General features: G+C 38.4%; 2 pseudogenes; both read left to right on the forward strand.

Annotated features, from left to right (window-relative positions):
* The first annotated feature begins 1,368 nt into the window (after window positions 1-1,368).
* Window positions 1,369-1,467, forward strand: LOC132315360 (small nucleolar RNA R71; annotated as a pseudogene).
* A 6,185-nt stretch (window positions 1,468-7,652) lies between these two features.
* On the forward strand, window positions 7,653-7,751 carry LOC132315406 (small nucleolar RNA R71; annotated as a pseudogene).
* Window positions 7,752-10,958: the final 3,207 nt, after the last annotated feature.

Consider the following 10,958-nt stretch of genomic DNA (forward strand, 5'->3'; position numbering starts at 1 on the left):
AAGCCGAAATTTGCTTGATTGCATCCAAAAGTGGAAGATTGACTTTCACTTGCCTAAACATTTCCATGATTTCATTGGTTTTTGCCTTTTGCTTGTCTTTCGAAATGGATCCTTCTAAGGCATCCAGAAATGGAGCTTTTGGCTCAAAACTCTTTTCAAAATTTTTCTTTGGAGTTTCTTCAGCACAAGAAGTTTTTAAATCACTTTGTTTCAAATCATTTTTCAACAAAACCTGTTCAATTTCATTTTTTTGCAAATCTTTCTTCAAATCATTTTCAAAATCATTCTTCAAATGACATTTTGAAGCTTTCTCATTCACAAGATCATGTATATGCAATGAAGGAGGAATGGGATGTGAAATAGGATGGGTGACAACTTGAGGTTGCACCGGTTCACTCTCTTCATTGGACATTTCAACTTGATTGTCCACAATCCTACCACTCTGCAAGGTAGTCACCGCATTAACATGTTCAATGGTGTGGCTTTCCGATGAGGAATAGGTTTCCACAACACATTGTTGCTTAGGTGGGGCATTCATAGGCATCTTTCCCTTTTTTCTAGCATTAAAAGTGCTTGCTATTTGCCCTACTTGGGTTTCTAGCTTCGCAATAGATTGAGAGTGGGAGTGAAGCAATTGTGTGTTAGCCTCTAAAGTGCCCAAAGCATTCAAAACTTTTTCTTCAAAGGCGGGACTTCTAGCATTTCCTTGGGAATAAGATTGGTTGGGAAAATGAGAGTTAGCAAATTGTTTCCCTTGTGATTAATAAGGTCTATAACCTTGGGATCCTTGGTTTTGAAGTGGAGGTGGAATGTACTTCCCTTGAAAACCGCCTTGGGAAGGGTTTGAGTCCTCTCCTTGGTTTTTCCAAGAGAAATTCGGATGATTTCTCCAACTTGGATTATAATGAATACCATAAGGATTGTTCCTTCGGTTCACAAAAGCTGCATTGACTTGTTCATTAGGTTTATTTTGCACTTGTCCATGAGGACAATAAGAAGTAGAATGAAGAACACTAGAACAAGTCATACATGTTTCATTTGATGCACAATGAGAATGGTTAGGGAAGGAAGATACCTGGTTCGCCAAGTTTTGGTTAATCAAACCTTTGAGATAAAGACTTCATTTCGGCGGCTATTTCATTTGAATGGTCGACTTGATGTAAGCCAACACTCTTCCTATCTTGTGAATTTCTACCATTCTTAGATGATAATGTTTTATGCAATGAATTTTCACTCATGCTCTCATAAAGACGCCACACGTCATCCTCATGCCTATGAATGTATGAGCCACCCATGGAAGCATCAACCATGCCTTTGTAATTGTCCGGTAAGCTCTCAAAGAAATATTGAACTAATTGCCACTTGGGCATGTCATGATGTGGACACTTCCTAAGCAATTCATTGAAGCGTTCCCATGCCTCATGAAATGTTTCTCCATCCCCATATGAAAATTCCCGAATTGAGGTTCTCATGGCATTGGTCTTAGAAACCGGATAGTACTTCTTCAAGAACTCTTGCTGCATTTCTACCCAAGAAGTGATTGAAAAAGGCCTAAGATTGTTAAACCAATACTTTGCCTTGTCTTTTAAGGTGAATGGAAAAAGTTTGAGTCTTATGACTTTTTCCGGCATGTCTGTATATTTTACGGTGGAACATACTTCTAGAAACTCATCCAAATGCTTGTAAGGTTCTTGACTTGGAAGTCCATGGTAGTTAGGAAGCATTTGAATGGTTTGTAGCTTAATTTCATAGTGATGTGCTCTAAATGGTGGCAATTGAATGCATGTGGGTGCATTGTATTCATTAGGCACATAGTGATCTCTTAAAGCAAGTGGAGGATTAACAATTTGAGGTGCAATGTGGGCACTTTGATTTTGATTTCCTTGAATGATGGGAGGTTGTGGAGCATACATTGGCCTTGGTATTCCAAATGGAACTTGGCCTTGCTATTGGTGAATGAATGGCCTAGGCATGTCTAATGGTGCTTGAATGTTCTCATAATGCACATTTGGATGAAGGATACCTTGTTGGTCTATGTGACTAAGGTCCTCTACATGCTCTTCATTATGGCCTTCCATTGATGTCATGGATTGGGTAGAACTAGAGCTTCCTCTTCCCCTAGGATTTCTAACTACGGATTTAAGATGCAAATTAAGAGGGACAAGAGTTGGTCTTAGCGATCTACGACCATGCATACATAATGTAAAAACACACAAACACAATGAATGAACAAACACTTCGACTTCATAACAATTCAATGAAACTTCCTCCACAAACACTTAACCCATACTCATATGCTTTAACAACAATGATGCAAAGAACAATTAAGACTGCCTCCACGCGGGCTCACGATTTATCTAAGAATTTAAAAACAACAAGCCTCCACGCGAGCTGACGATTTAACTAAGGGATTGAGTAAGAAAAAGCTCACAAAGGTCCTATAGCACTTCAACTCCAAATTTATAGTTTAGCTTAGCAATTTTTTAATTTTTTTAGGATTTTTCCTTGCTTGCTTAGCTCCTTTGCTTGGATGCTCCTTTGCTTGCCTCCTAGCTCAATGCTCCTTGTCAAAGATGAACAAACACAACAAGTAATCAAAAGAAAAATAAAAACAAAGTAAAGACACGATCAAAAGAGTACTAATTCTTAATTGATTCCACAAATACGACGTTGCCTAATCCCTGGCAACAGCGCCAAAAACTATGGTGTCTATGTCGTTTTACACCACAAGCTTAAGAGTGTATATTAAGGCGAGGGCCAAGTTTTATATTTATGGAAGCCATTACTATCTTCACTAAAAATATAGTTAGGGTGAGTAGGGATCGTCCTAAAGGATTGGAGTCGAATTTGGTTGTGGAATCGCTATTAGGGTTAATAGGTCGAGTGATAAAACAAATGGTTGGTTGGTTGATTAAACTAAAGAGCAAATTAAACTAAATAATTGAATGCAATAAAGAGTAAGTAAGAGAGAGAGAATTCTTGGGGTTTAGAGGTCACCACCAAATAATACTTTTCTATACCCTTAACAAGTGACTAATGAGGGAAATATGTGTTGCAATATTGATGTGTGTGTGTGTATGGTTGATTCAATTAGCAAGGGTGACCAATTAAGCATACATTGTCTAATCAACATGTGAAAAACACAATATATCTAGCAATTAAGTATATATTGTCTAAATAGCATGTGGAAAGCACAATATATCTAGCAAGTCATTAATCCATTCATTAAGCTCACAAGCCAAATACACCACAAGGTTAGAGACATATGCTACTTGCATTCAAAACTATGGAATATCTAACAACAAGCATGGATTGTCCTCCCATCTAACAACTATGCTACCACTACACTACAATTAAGCTAATGACATGAAATTAAACTAATTAAGCTAAAGGATAGGCACAATCCATTAAGAAATGACTATGAATCATCTAGAAAATTACAAGAGCATTCCTTTAACCACAATGTTTTGACAATTTCTAGATCTATGGCATTAATACACATAGACATGCACCATTAACACAAGAAATAGAGACAAACACATGAACATCTATTCTAACATACATAGACATATGGATAGAATAAAATGATCAATTGGAAGTATTAAACCACATAAATTATTAAATAAACAAGATCTATATATATAAAAGTGCTAAAACATGTATTACAACACTAATCCCTCAATAATACACAAAATCAAGATGTAGAAAGCATACTTGGGGCTAACTCTAGCCCTAAGAGGATGTCTAGCCACTCATGGTAGTGCTTCTCCAACCCTCAAGGGCTAACTCCATGGTAGAGATTTGCTCATTGGTTGATGAAAAGTCTTCAATGGTGTCTCTAGTCTCCTCCTCCTCCTCTAATCTTGCTCTCCAAGAGTTCTTACAAGGTATGAGATGATATGATGTAAAAAGTAATCCTTATCCTTATATAGGTAGGTCAAATGACACACAAAATGAGCTGGGGTCGTGCACAAAATATTCCTCAATGATTGGATAAAGGACAACTTTTTGTGAGCTGGAGATTTAACTTTTTCGCACTGAAGGAAGTTCTATCGATCGAACTTGGATGAGATCTATCAAACTGAAGTTGGATTGATCCTCAATGGCGGCGCTTTTTGGATAAAGATAAATTTGAGATATTTTGAAGATATTTTTGGGAAAAGGACAAAAGTGGTTGGTAGGGTGGTACAACTAGATAAGATCAATCATTTGGATAAGAACAAGGTATTTCAATCGATCGAAGAATGATGTTGGATCGATCAAACTTTTGAGATCTTTGAAAATGTTATCATGGCTCTGATCCATCTTGAAATGCTGAGATCGATCATGTTGGATCCATCGAACTTTGATCTGAGATCGATCGAAGATGTTGATTTCCACCTTTTTCTTCCTTTTGCTTCCACTTGGCTTCTTTCTTTGATTCATCCCAGAATTGCTTTATTACAGCTCTTATTTGGCTGAGTTAGCTTATTTTTGGGAAAAGTTCCTGAAAATGGAAATAATACGAAATCAATCTAAAATGGTAAAGTAAAATAGATAAAGGTACTAGAATGTTTAAGCTTAAGGGGTTTAAATACGCATTTTTCAGCGCTCATCATGGAGAGATTCGAGGTGAGATAGAATTGCCGGAGGGTTTGCCCGAGGTGGGAGGTAAGTTGCAGCGGCGAGGGACGAAGGAGAGGGTGTTAGATCGATCTAACAACCCCAGATTTGATTTTTAAAAACATTTCTTTACCAGTTCGATCGATCGAACTGAAATCTCATATCGATCGAACTGTGATCGATCTCTCTTCACTAAAAGACAAAATTTTTTGAAGCTTTTGAATTATTATTTTTTATTTATTTTTTGAATAAACAATAAAACTAAATAAAATAAACTATTTTTGGAATATAAAACAAAATAAGATATATAAAATTTAAATTTAAAATTCAAAATAGAAAAAAAAAAATCAAACTTTAAACAAAATAGTAATTTAAAGAATAGAGATCGATCTCTCCAAGATCGATCGAAGAGTAACTTCGATCGATCGAACTTGCAAAAACCTGCAGACATGTTCGATCGATGGGACATAGAGCTTTTTGATGCAGGTTCAAAAATTTTCTAAGTGTTGAGACTGCAGATCGATTCAAGATGAAGTTGGATCGATCGAAGAACTAAAGATCGATCTAGGAACAAGTTCGAACTATGGGACAGAGAGCTGAAATATGCAGGTTTTCTTCGAACGATTGGACAGAGAGGTGATTGGATGCAGGTATGGAGTTCGATCGATCGAACCTCCTTGGAGATAGATCGAACTTTTTCAAAATGCTCATTTTCAACATGAAAGTGCATGCAATCCTAATCACAGTTCCTAGCAATGCAAAAGAACCTAAAGCAAATATCTAGACTTCGCAAGAAATGAAATTTAAAATAGAAATGAGGGAGGAATAGGGTTGTGACACCCTACGAGATGTACTAGTCTTTAACTTCTCTAGCAAGACGTTGGGCTCTTTTAGCCCGGGTCAAACATCTTGTAGTGTATCCCCTCCCTGATTGGGTGATAAGTGTTTTGAACTCCACCCAACAAATGGTTCCCTAGAGAACTTATTGGATTAGGCTCAAAAGAAATTTTTGGTCCTTGGTCAACATGATCCTTGGGCTTCTATGCCCTTTCAAAACAAGATTTTGAAACAACTTTCTTGGAATTCAGGGTTGAAGATAAACTTTTTTGAATTTTAGTTTCACGCAAAGACTCTATTCCTTCACTTTCAAGGTCATGATATTTCTCTACAACATTCACTTCTTCATGCTTGTCAAATGAATTGGGGGTTGGATTGAAGATATTCAACTTCACCTTCATGTGGCCAAATGAGATCTTTATTATCCCCGTCCTATAATTAATGTTGGCATTCGCGGTTGCCAAGAAATGACGGCCAAGGATAACGGGAATTTGGCTCTTAGGATTCGGGACCGGTTCTGTGTCAATGACAACGAAATCAACGGGGAAGAAGAATTTATCAATCTTAATCAATACGTCCTCAATGATACCCCTAGGCTTTTTGATGGATCAGTCGGCAAGTTGCAAAACCACCGACGTCGGTTTCAAGTCTCCTAAGCCTAATTTGACGTATACCGAGTATGGAAGAAGATTAACACTTGATCCTAAGTCAAGAAGAGCCCGATTAATGATATGATCTCCAATGATGCATGAAGTGGTAGGTGAACCGGGGTCCTTAAACTTCGGAAGAGTGTTATGCTGCAAAATTGAGCTTACTTGCTCGGTTAAGACCACTTTCCTAGGTGCTTGGCTTTTGTTCTTCCTCTTTTGGGTGCATAAGTCTTTCAAAAACTTGGCATAAGCCGGAATTTTCTTGATTGCATCCAAAAGTGGAAGATTGATTTTCACTTGCCTAAACACATCCATAATTTCATTTGTTTTGGCCTTTTGCTTGTCAATTGAAATGGATCCTTTTAAGGTATCCGGAAATGGAGCTCTTGGCTTAAAAACCTTTTTAGACATTTTCTTTGAAGTCTCTTCAACACAAGAAGTTTTGAAATAATTTTGCAAATTTTTCTTTTCAAAATCACTTTTCAAGATATTCTCATTTGAAAGATCATGCATATGCAATGAAGGAGGAATAGGATGAGAAACAGGACGGGTGTCAACTTGTGGTTGCAGAGGTTCACTCTCTTCATTGGACATACCCACTTGGTTGTCCACAATCTTCCCACTTCTCAAGGTAGTCATCGTGTTGACATGCTCTATTGTGTGTCCTTCCAATGAGGAACGAGTCTCCACAACACATTGTTACTTTTGTGGGGCATTCAAAGGCATTTTCCCTTTCTCTCTAGCATTTAAAGTACTAGCTATTTGCCCTACTTGGGTTTCTAACTTAGCAATGGATTGAGAATGAGAATGAAGCAATTGAGTGTTCGCCTCTAGAGTGCCTAGAGCGGTTAAAACTTTTTCTTCAAAAGTGGGACTCCTAGCATTTCCTTGACAATATGATGGTTGATTAAGAAAATGAGAATTAGAAAATTGATTTCCTTGTGATTGAAATGGTCTATATCCTTGGGAACCTTGGCTTTACACTGGAGGTGGAACATACTTCCCTTGGAAACCACCTTGGGGAGGGTTTGAGCCTACCCTTCGTTTCTCCAAGAGAAATTCGGGTGATTCCTCCAACTAGGATTATAGTGATTGCCATAAGGATTGTTCCTTTGATTAACAAAAGTTGCATTGACTTGTTCATGATGCTCACTTTGCACATGTTCATGAGGACAATTGGAAGTAGAATGTAAAACACTTGAACAAGTCATACATGTCTCGTTGGATGCATGATGGGATTGGTTAAGGATGGAAGATACTTGATTTGCCGAGTTTTGGTTGATCAAGAATTGATCAAACCTTTGAGATAAAGATTTCATCTCGGCAGCTATTTCATTAGAATGGTCAACTTGATGTAAGCCAACACTCTTCCTTCCACTTGAATTTCTACCATTCTTAGAAGATAAAGTTCGATGCAAAGAATTTTCACTTATGCTTTCATAAAGACGCCACACGTCGTCCTCATGCCTATCAATGTAAGAGCCACCCATGGAAGCATTAACCATACCCTTGTAATTGTTCTATAAACTCTCAAAGAAATATTGAACTAATTGGCATTTGGGCATCTCATGAAGTGGACACTTCCTAAGCAATTCATTGAATCTTTCCCATGCCACATGGAACGTTTCCCCATACCCGTGTGAAAACTCTCGAATTGAGGTTCCCATGGCATTGGTCTTAGAAACCGGATAATACTTCTTCAAGAACTCTTGTTGCATTTCTGCCCAAGAAGTTATTGAAAAAGGCCTAAGATTGTAAAACCAATATTTTGCCTTGTCTTTAAGGGTGAATAGAAAAAGTTCAAGCCTTAAGACCTCTTCTGGTATGTCCGTGTATCTCACGGTGGAACATACTTCAAGAAACTCATCCAAATACTTGTAAGGTTCTTCACTTGGAAGTCCATGATAGTTAGGAAGCATTTGAATGGTTTGTGGTTTGATCTCATAGTGGTGTGCTCTAAATGGTGGCAATTGAATGCATGTGGATGCATTGTATTCATTAGGCACATAGTGATCTCTTAAAGCAAGGGGAGGATTAGCAATTGGAGGTGCAGCATGGGCACCTTGATTGCCTTGAATGATGGGAGGTGGTGGAGCATAGATTGGCCTTGGCATTCCCAACGGAACTTGGCCTTGTTGTTGTGGTGGGTGAATGAATGGCCTCGGCATGCCTAATGGTACTTGCATATTATCATGATGCACATTGGGGTGGAGGATGCCTTGTTGGTCTATGTGACCAAGGTCCTCCACATGGTCCTCATTATGTCCTTCCATGGATGAAATGGATTGACTAGAATTTCCTCTTCCCCTAGGGTTTCGAACAACAGATTCAAGATGAAAATTTAGAGGGACAAGAGTAGGTTTCAATGATCTACGACCATGTATGCACAACAAAACATAACAAGCAACAAGTAATGAACAAACACTTCACATTCGCAATAAATCAATAATTAACTAACTTCCTCTACATACAATGTTCCCATACTCCCATGCTATCAACAATATGCAAAGAAAAGTAAAATTGCCACCACGTGGGCTCACGATTTATCTAAGAATTGAAATACAAGCCTCCATGCGGGCCAACGATTTAACTAGAGATTGAGTTAAGAAAGAGCTCACAAAGGGTCCTTTAGCACTTCAATTTAATTTTCAATTTTAGCCTTACAAAATTTTTTAGATTTTAGCCTTTTTTTTGCTTTTGCTTAGCTCCTCGCTTGAAATGCTTCTTTGCTCACCTTCTTGTCAATGCACCTAGTCAAACAAGAAGTAACACAATAAGTAACCAAAATGAAAACAAAGTAAAGACACGATCAAAAGAGTACTAATTCCTAATTGATTCCACAAATACAACGTTGCCTTCAATTAATCCCCGGCAACGGTGCCAAAAACTTGGTGTTGTGCCATCTCCAAACTAAAGTTTGTGCACCAAAAGATAGTAAAGGGCTATGATGAATATGGCCAAGTTTTATATTTAGAAATTGCCACTACTACCTTTCACTAAAAATATAATTAGGGCGAGTAGGGATCGTTCCAAGGGATTGGTGGGTCGTATTAGGTTGTGGAATCGAGATTAGGGTTAGTAGGTTGTGATACCCCCAGATTTCCAGATGCGGGTTGGCCAGGCCCACGCCCGATTACCCGAGGATATCAAACCAATTAGCAATAAACGAACACAAAATATAATTAAGAAAACAGGAATAAATAAATTGCTAAAAAGAAACTAGAATAATAATCCAAACAATAAAACCCCAGAATAAAATTTTATTAATAAAGAATTATTCTGATACATCCAAATTCTCCATTTCAAATACAACTCGGGAATCCATCTGGTGGACCCCTAATAAACTCCAACACTGAAACCAACAACTGAAGAACTCCAATGCTAAATCCCGAAGAAAATCCTACGTCGTCGGAAGAATGAGTGACTGTCTCTGCTCAGCACGAACAAGCTCTAAAACCTGCAACTGTCCGATACCTGAAAAAATAATAGTGGGTTAGGCCCACTAACAAGTTCTATCCTAAGTACAATCCAAACAGAGACTCGATACGTAGATACATCCTAGATGTCTCAACCATATCTATATAGTCCATAAAATATATATATATCCACACTAAGGGACATTCAATGAGCTAAAGTAGGGGGTCTCAACCTAAATAGAAGGCAACATGCGAAAACGCACCTAAAGGTGGGCATGAGTACCTAGACCTAACAGGGTACACCACTGATAAGCGCCGAATATTGCATATTCAAGCGCCCTTATTTGCATTAGTTAAGTCCACTATTTGATTATTTTATATAGATTAGCTTCATTTGCATGCTTTTGTTTATTTTCAGGTTGGTTCCCCAAAGAGAGTTAAAAGAGATGCTTTGACGAGTTCTTAAAGAATTAAAGCACGCCGTTGCCAGGGACCTTCATTTTGGCCAAGATTAATGATCCATGGGACTCATGACGCTCTATACAAAAAGTTCTAGGAAGAATTGCTGCGTCTTCGGGCCGAGCCAAATCGTTTCAGGTTGCAAGTAGCAAATTGGTGCAAGGTTATAACAGCGCTGGCGCCGGTTCATTTTCCATCAGACTTTGGTCTCCAATTATGACCCTTTGTATATGCGAATTTGGTCTTTAGTAAAACATGAAATATTAAGGGCTATGAGTCAGCTTTCTATAGACATAAAGTTTGCCTCATTTGGAGTTCGGAGCAAAGAGTTATGTCATTTTTACCAAAGGTGCGCAGAACAGCCTGGCAGCAGTGAAGTTCGACTTTACTCTTCATTTTAGACCCACCAAACTTGAGAACTGGACTTCCATTAAAACATGGTGGACTTAGAGCTTTGAATTAGCTTTCCAAATCTTCAAATGGTTCATCATTTGGAGTTCGGAGCAGAAAGTTATGGCCATTTTACCAAAGCATCTCAAAGCTGAGTAAGTTGACTTCGAGCGCTCGAAGTGCTTAGTTCGAGCGCTCGAACTATGGGCAGAATACTCTCCGGGAACCATCACTTCAGCCCACTTGCATCTTGTTTCCCTCATTTCTGATTTCTATCTTTATGGGTTGGTTGGAGATGTCTTTTGGTGGAGAGTGGAGCCTTGGTTGGTGGGAGAGGATGTCTACAAAGGAGGGGAACCACACAAACATTATCATACCTCATCTTTGCAAGATTTTTGGAGAGAGAAAGAGGAGGAGAAGAGAGAGTTCTTGAAGCTACAACCAAGGAGCTCGAAAATGGAGGTTGCAACCAAGCTTCTTCCTTCTTCTAAAGCTTCTATGGGTAACTAAACCTCCATCTAGGGAGGTGATGAGGCCCCTCCCTTGTAAGCATGTTCTAATTTAGGCTATATTTTGGGGATTACAATGTATATTCTTTGGTCAT

This window comes from Cornus florida, unplaced genomic scaffold, assembly GCF_030987335.1.
Source record: "Cornus florida cultivar Cherokee Brave unplaced genomic scaffold, ASM3098733v1 CherokeeBrave_3.0.0_Hap2_Chr06, whole genome shotgun sequence".
NCBI lineage: Eukaryota > Viridiplantae > Streptophyta > Magnoliopsida > Cornales > Cornaceae > Cornus > Cornus florida.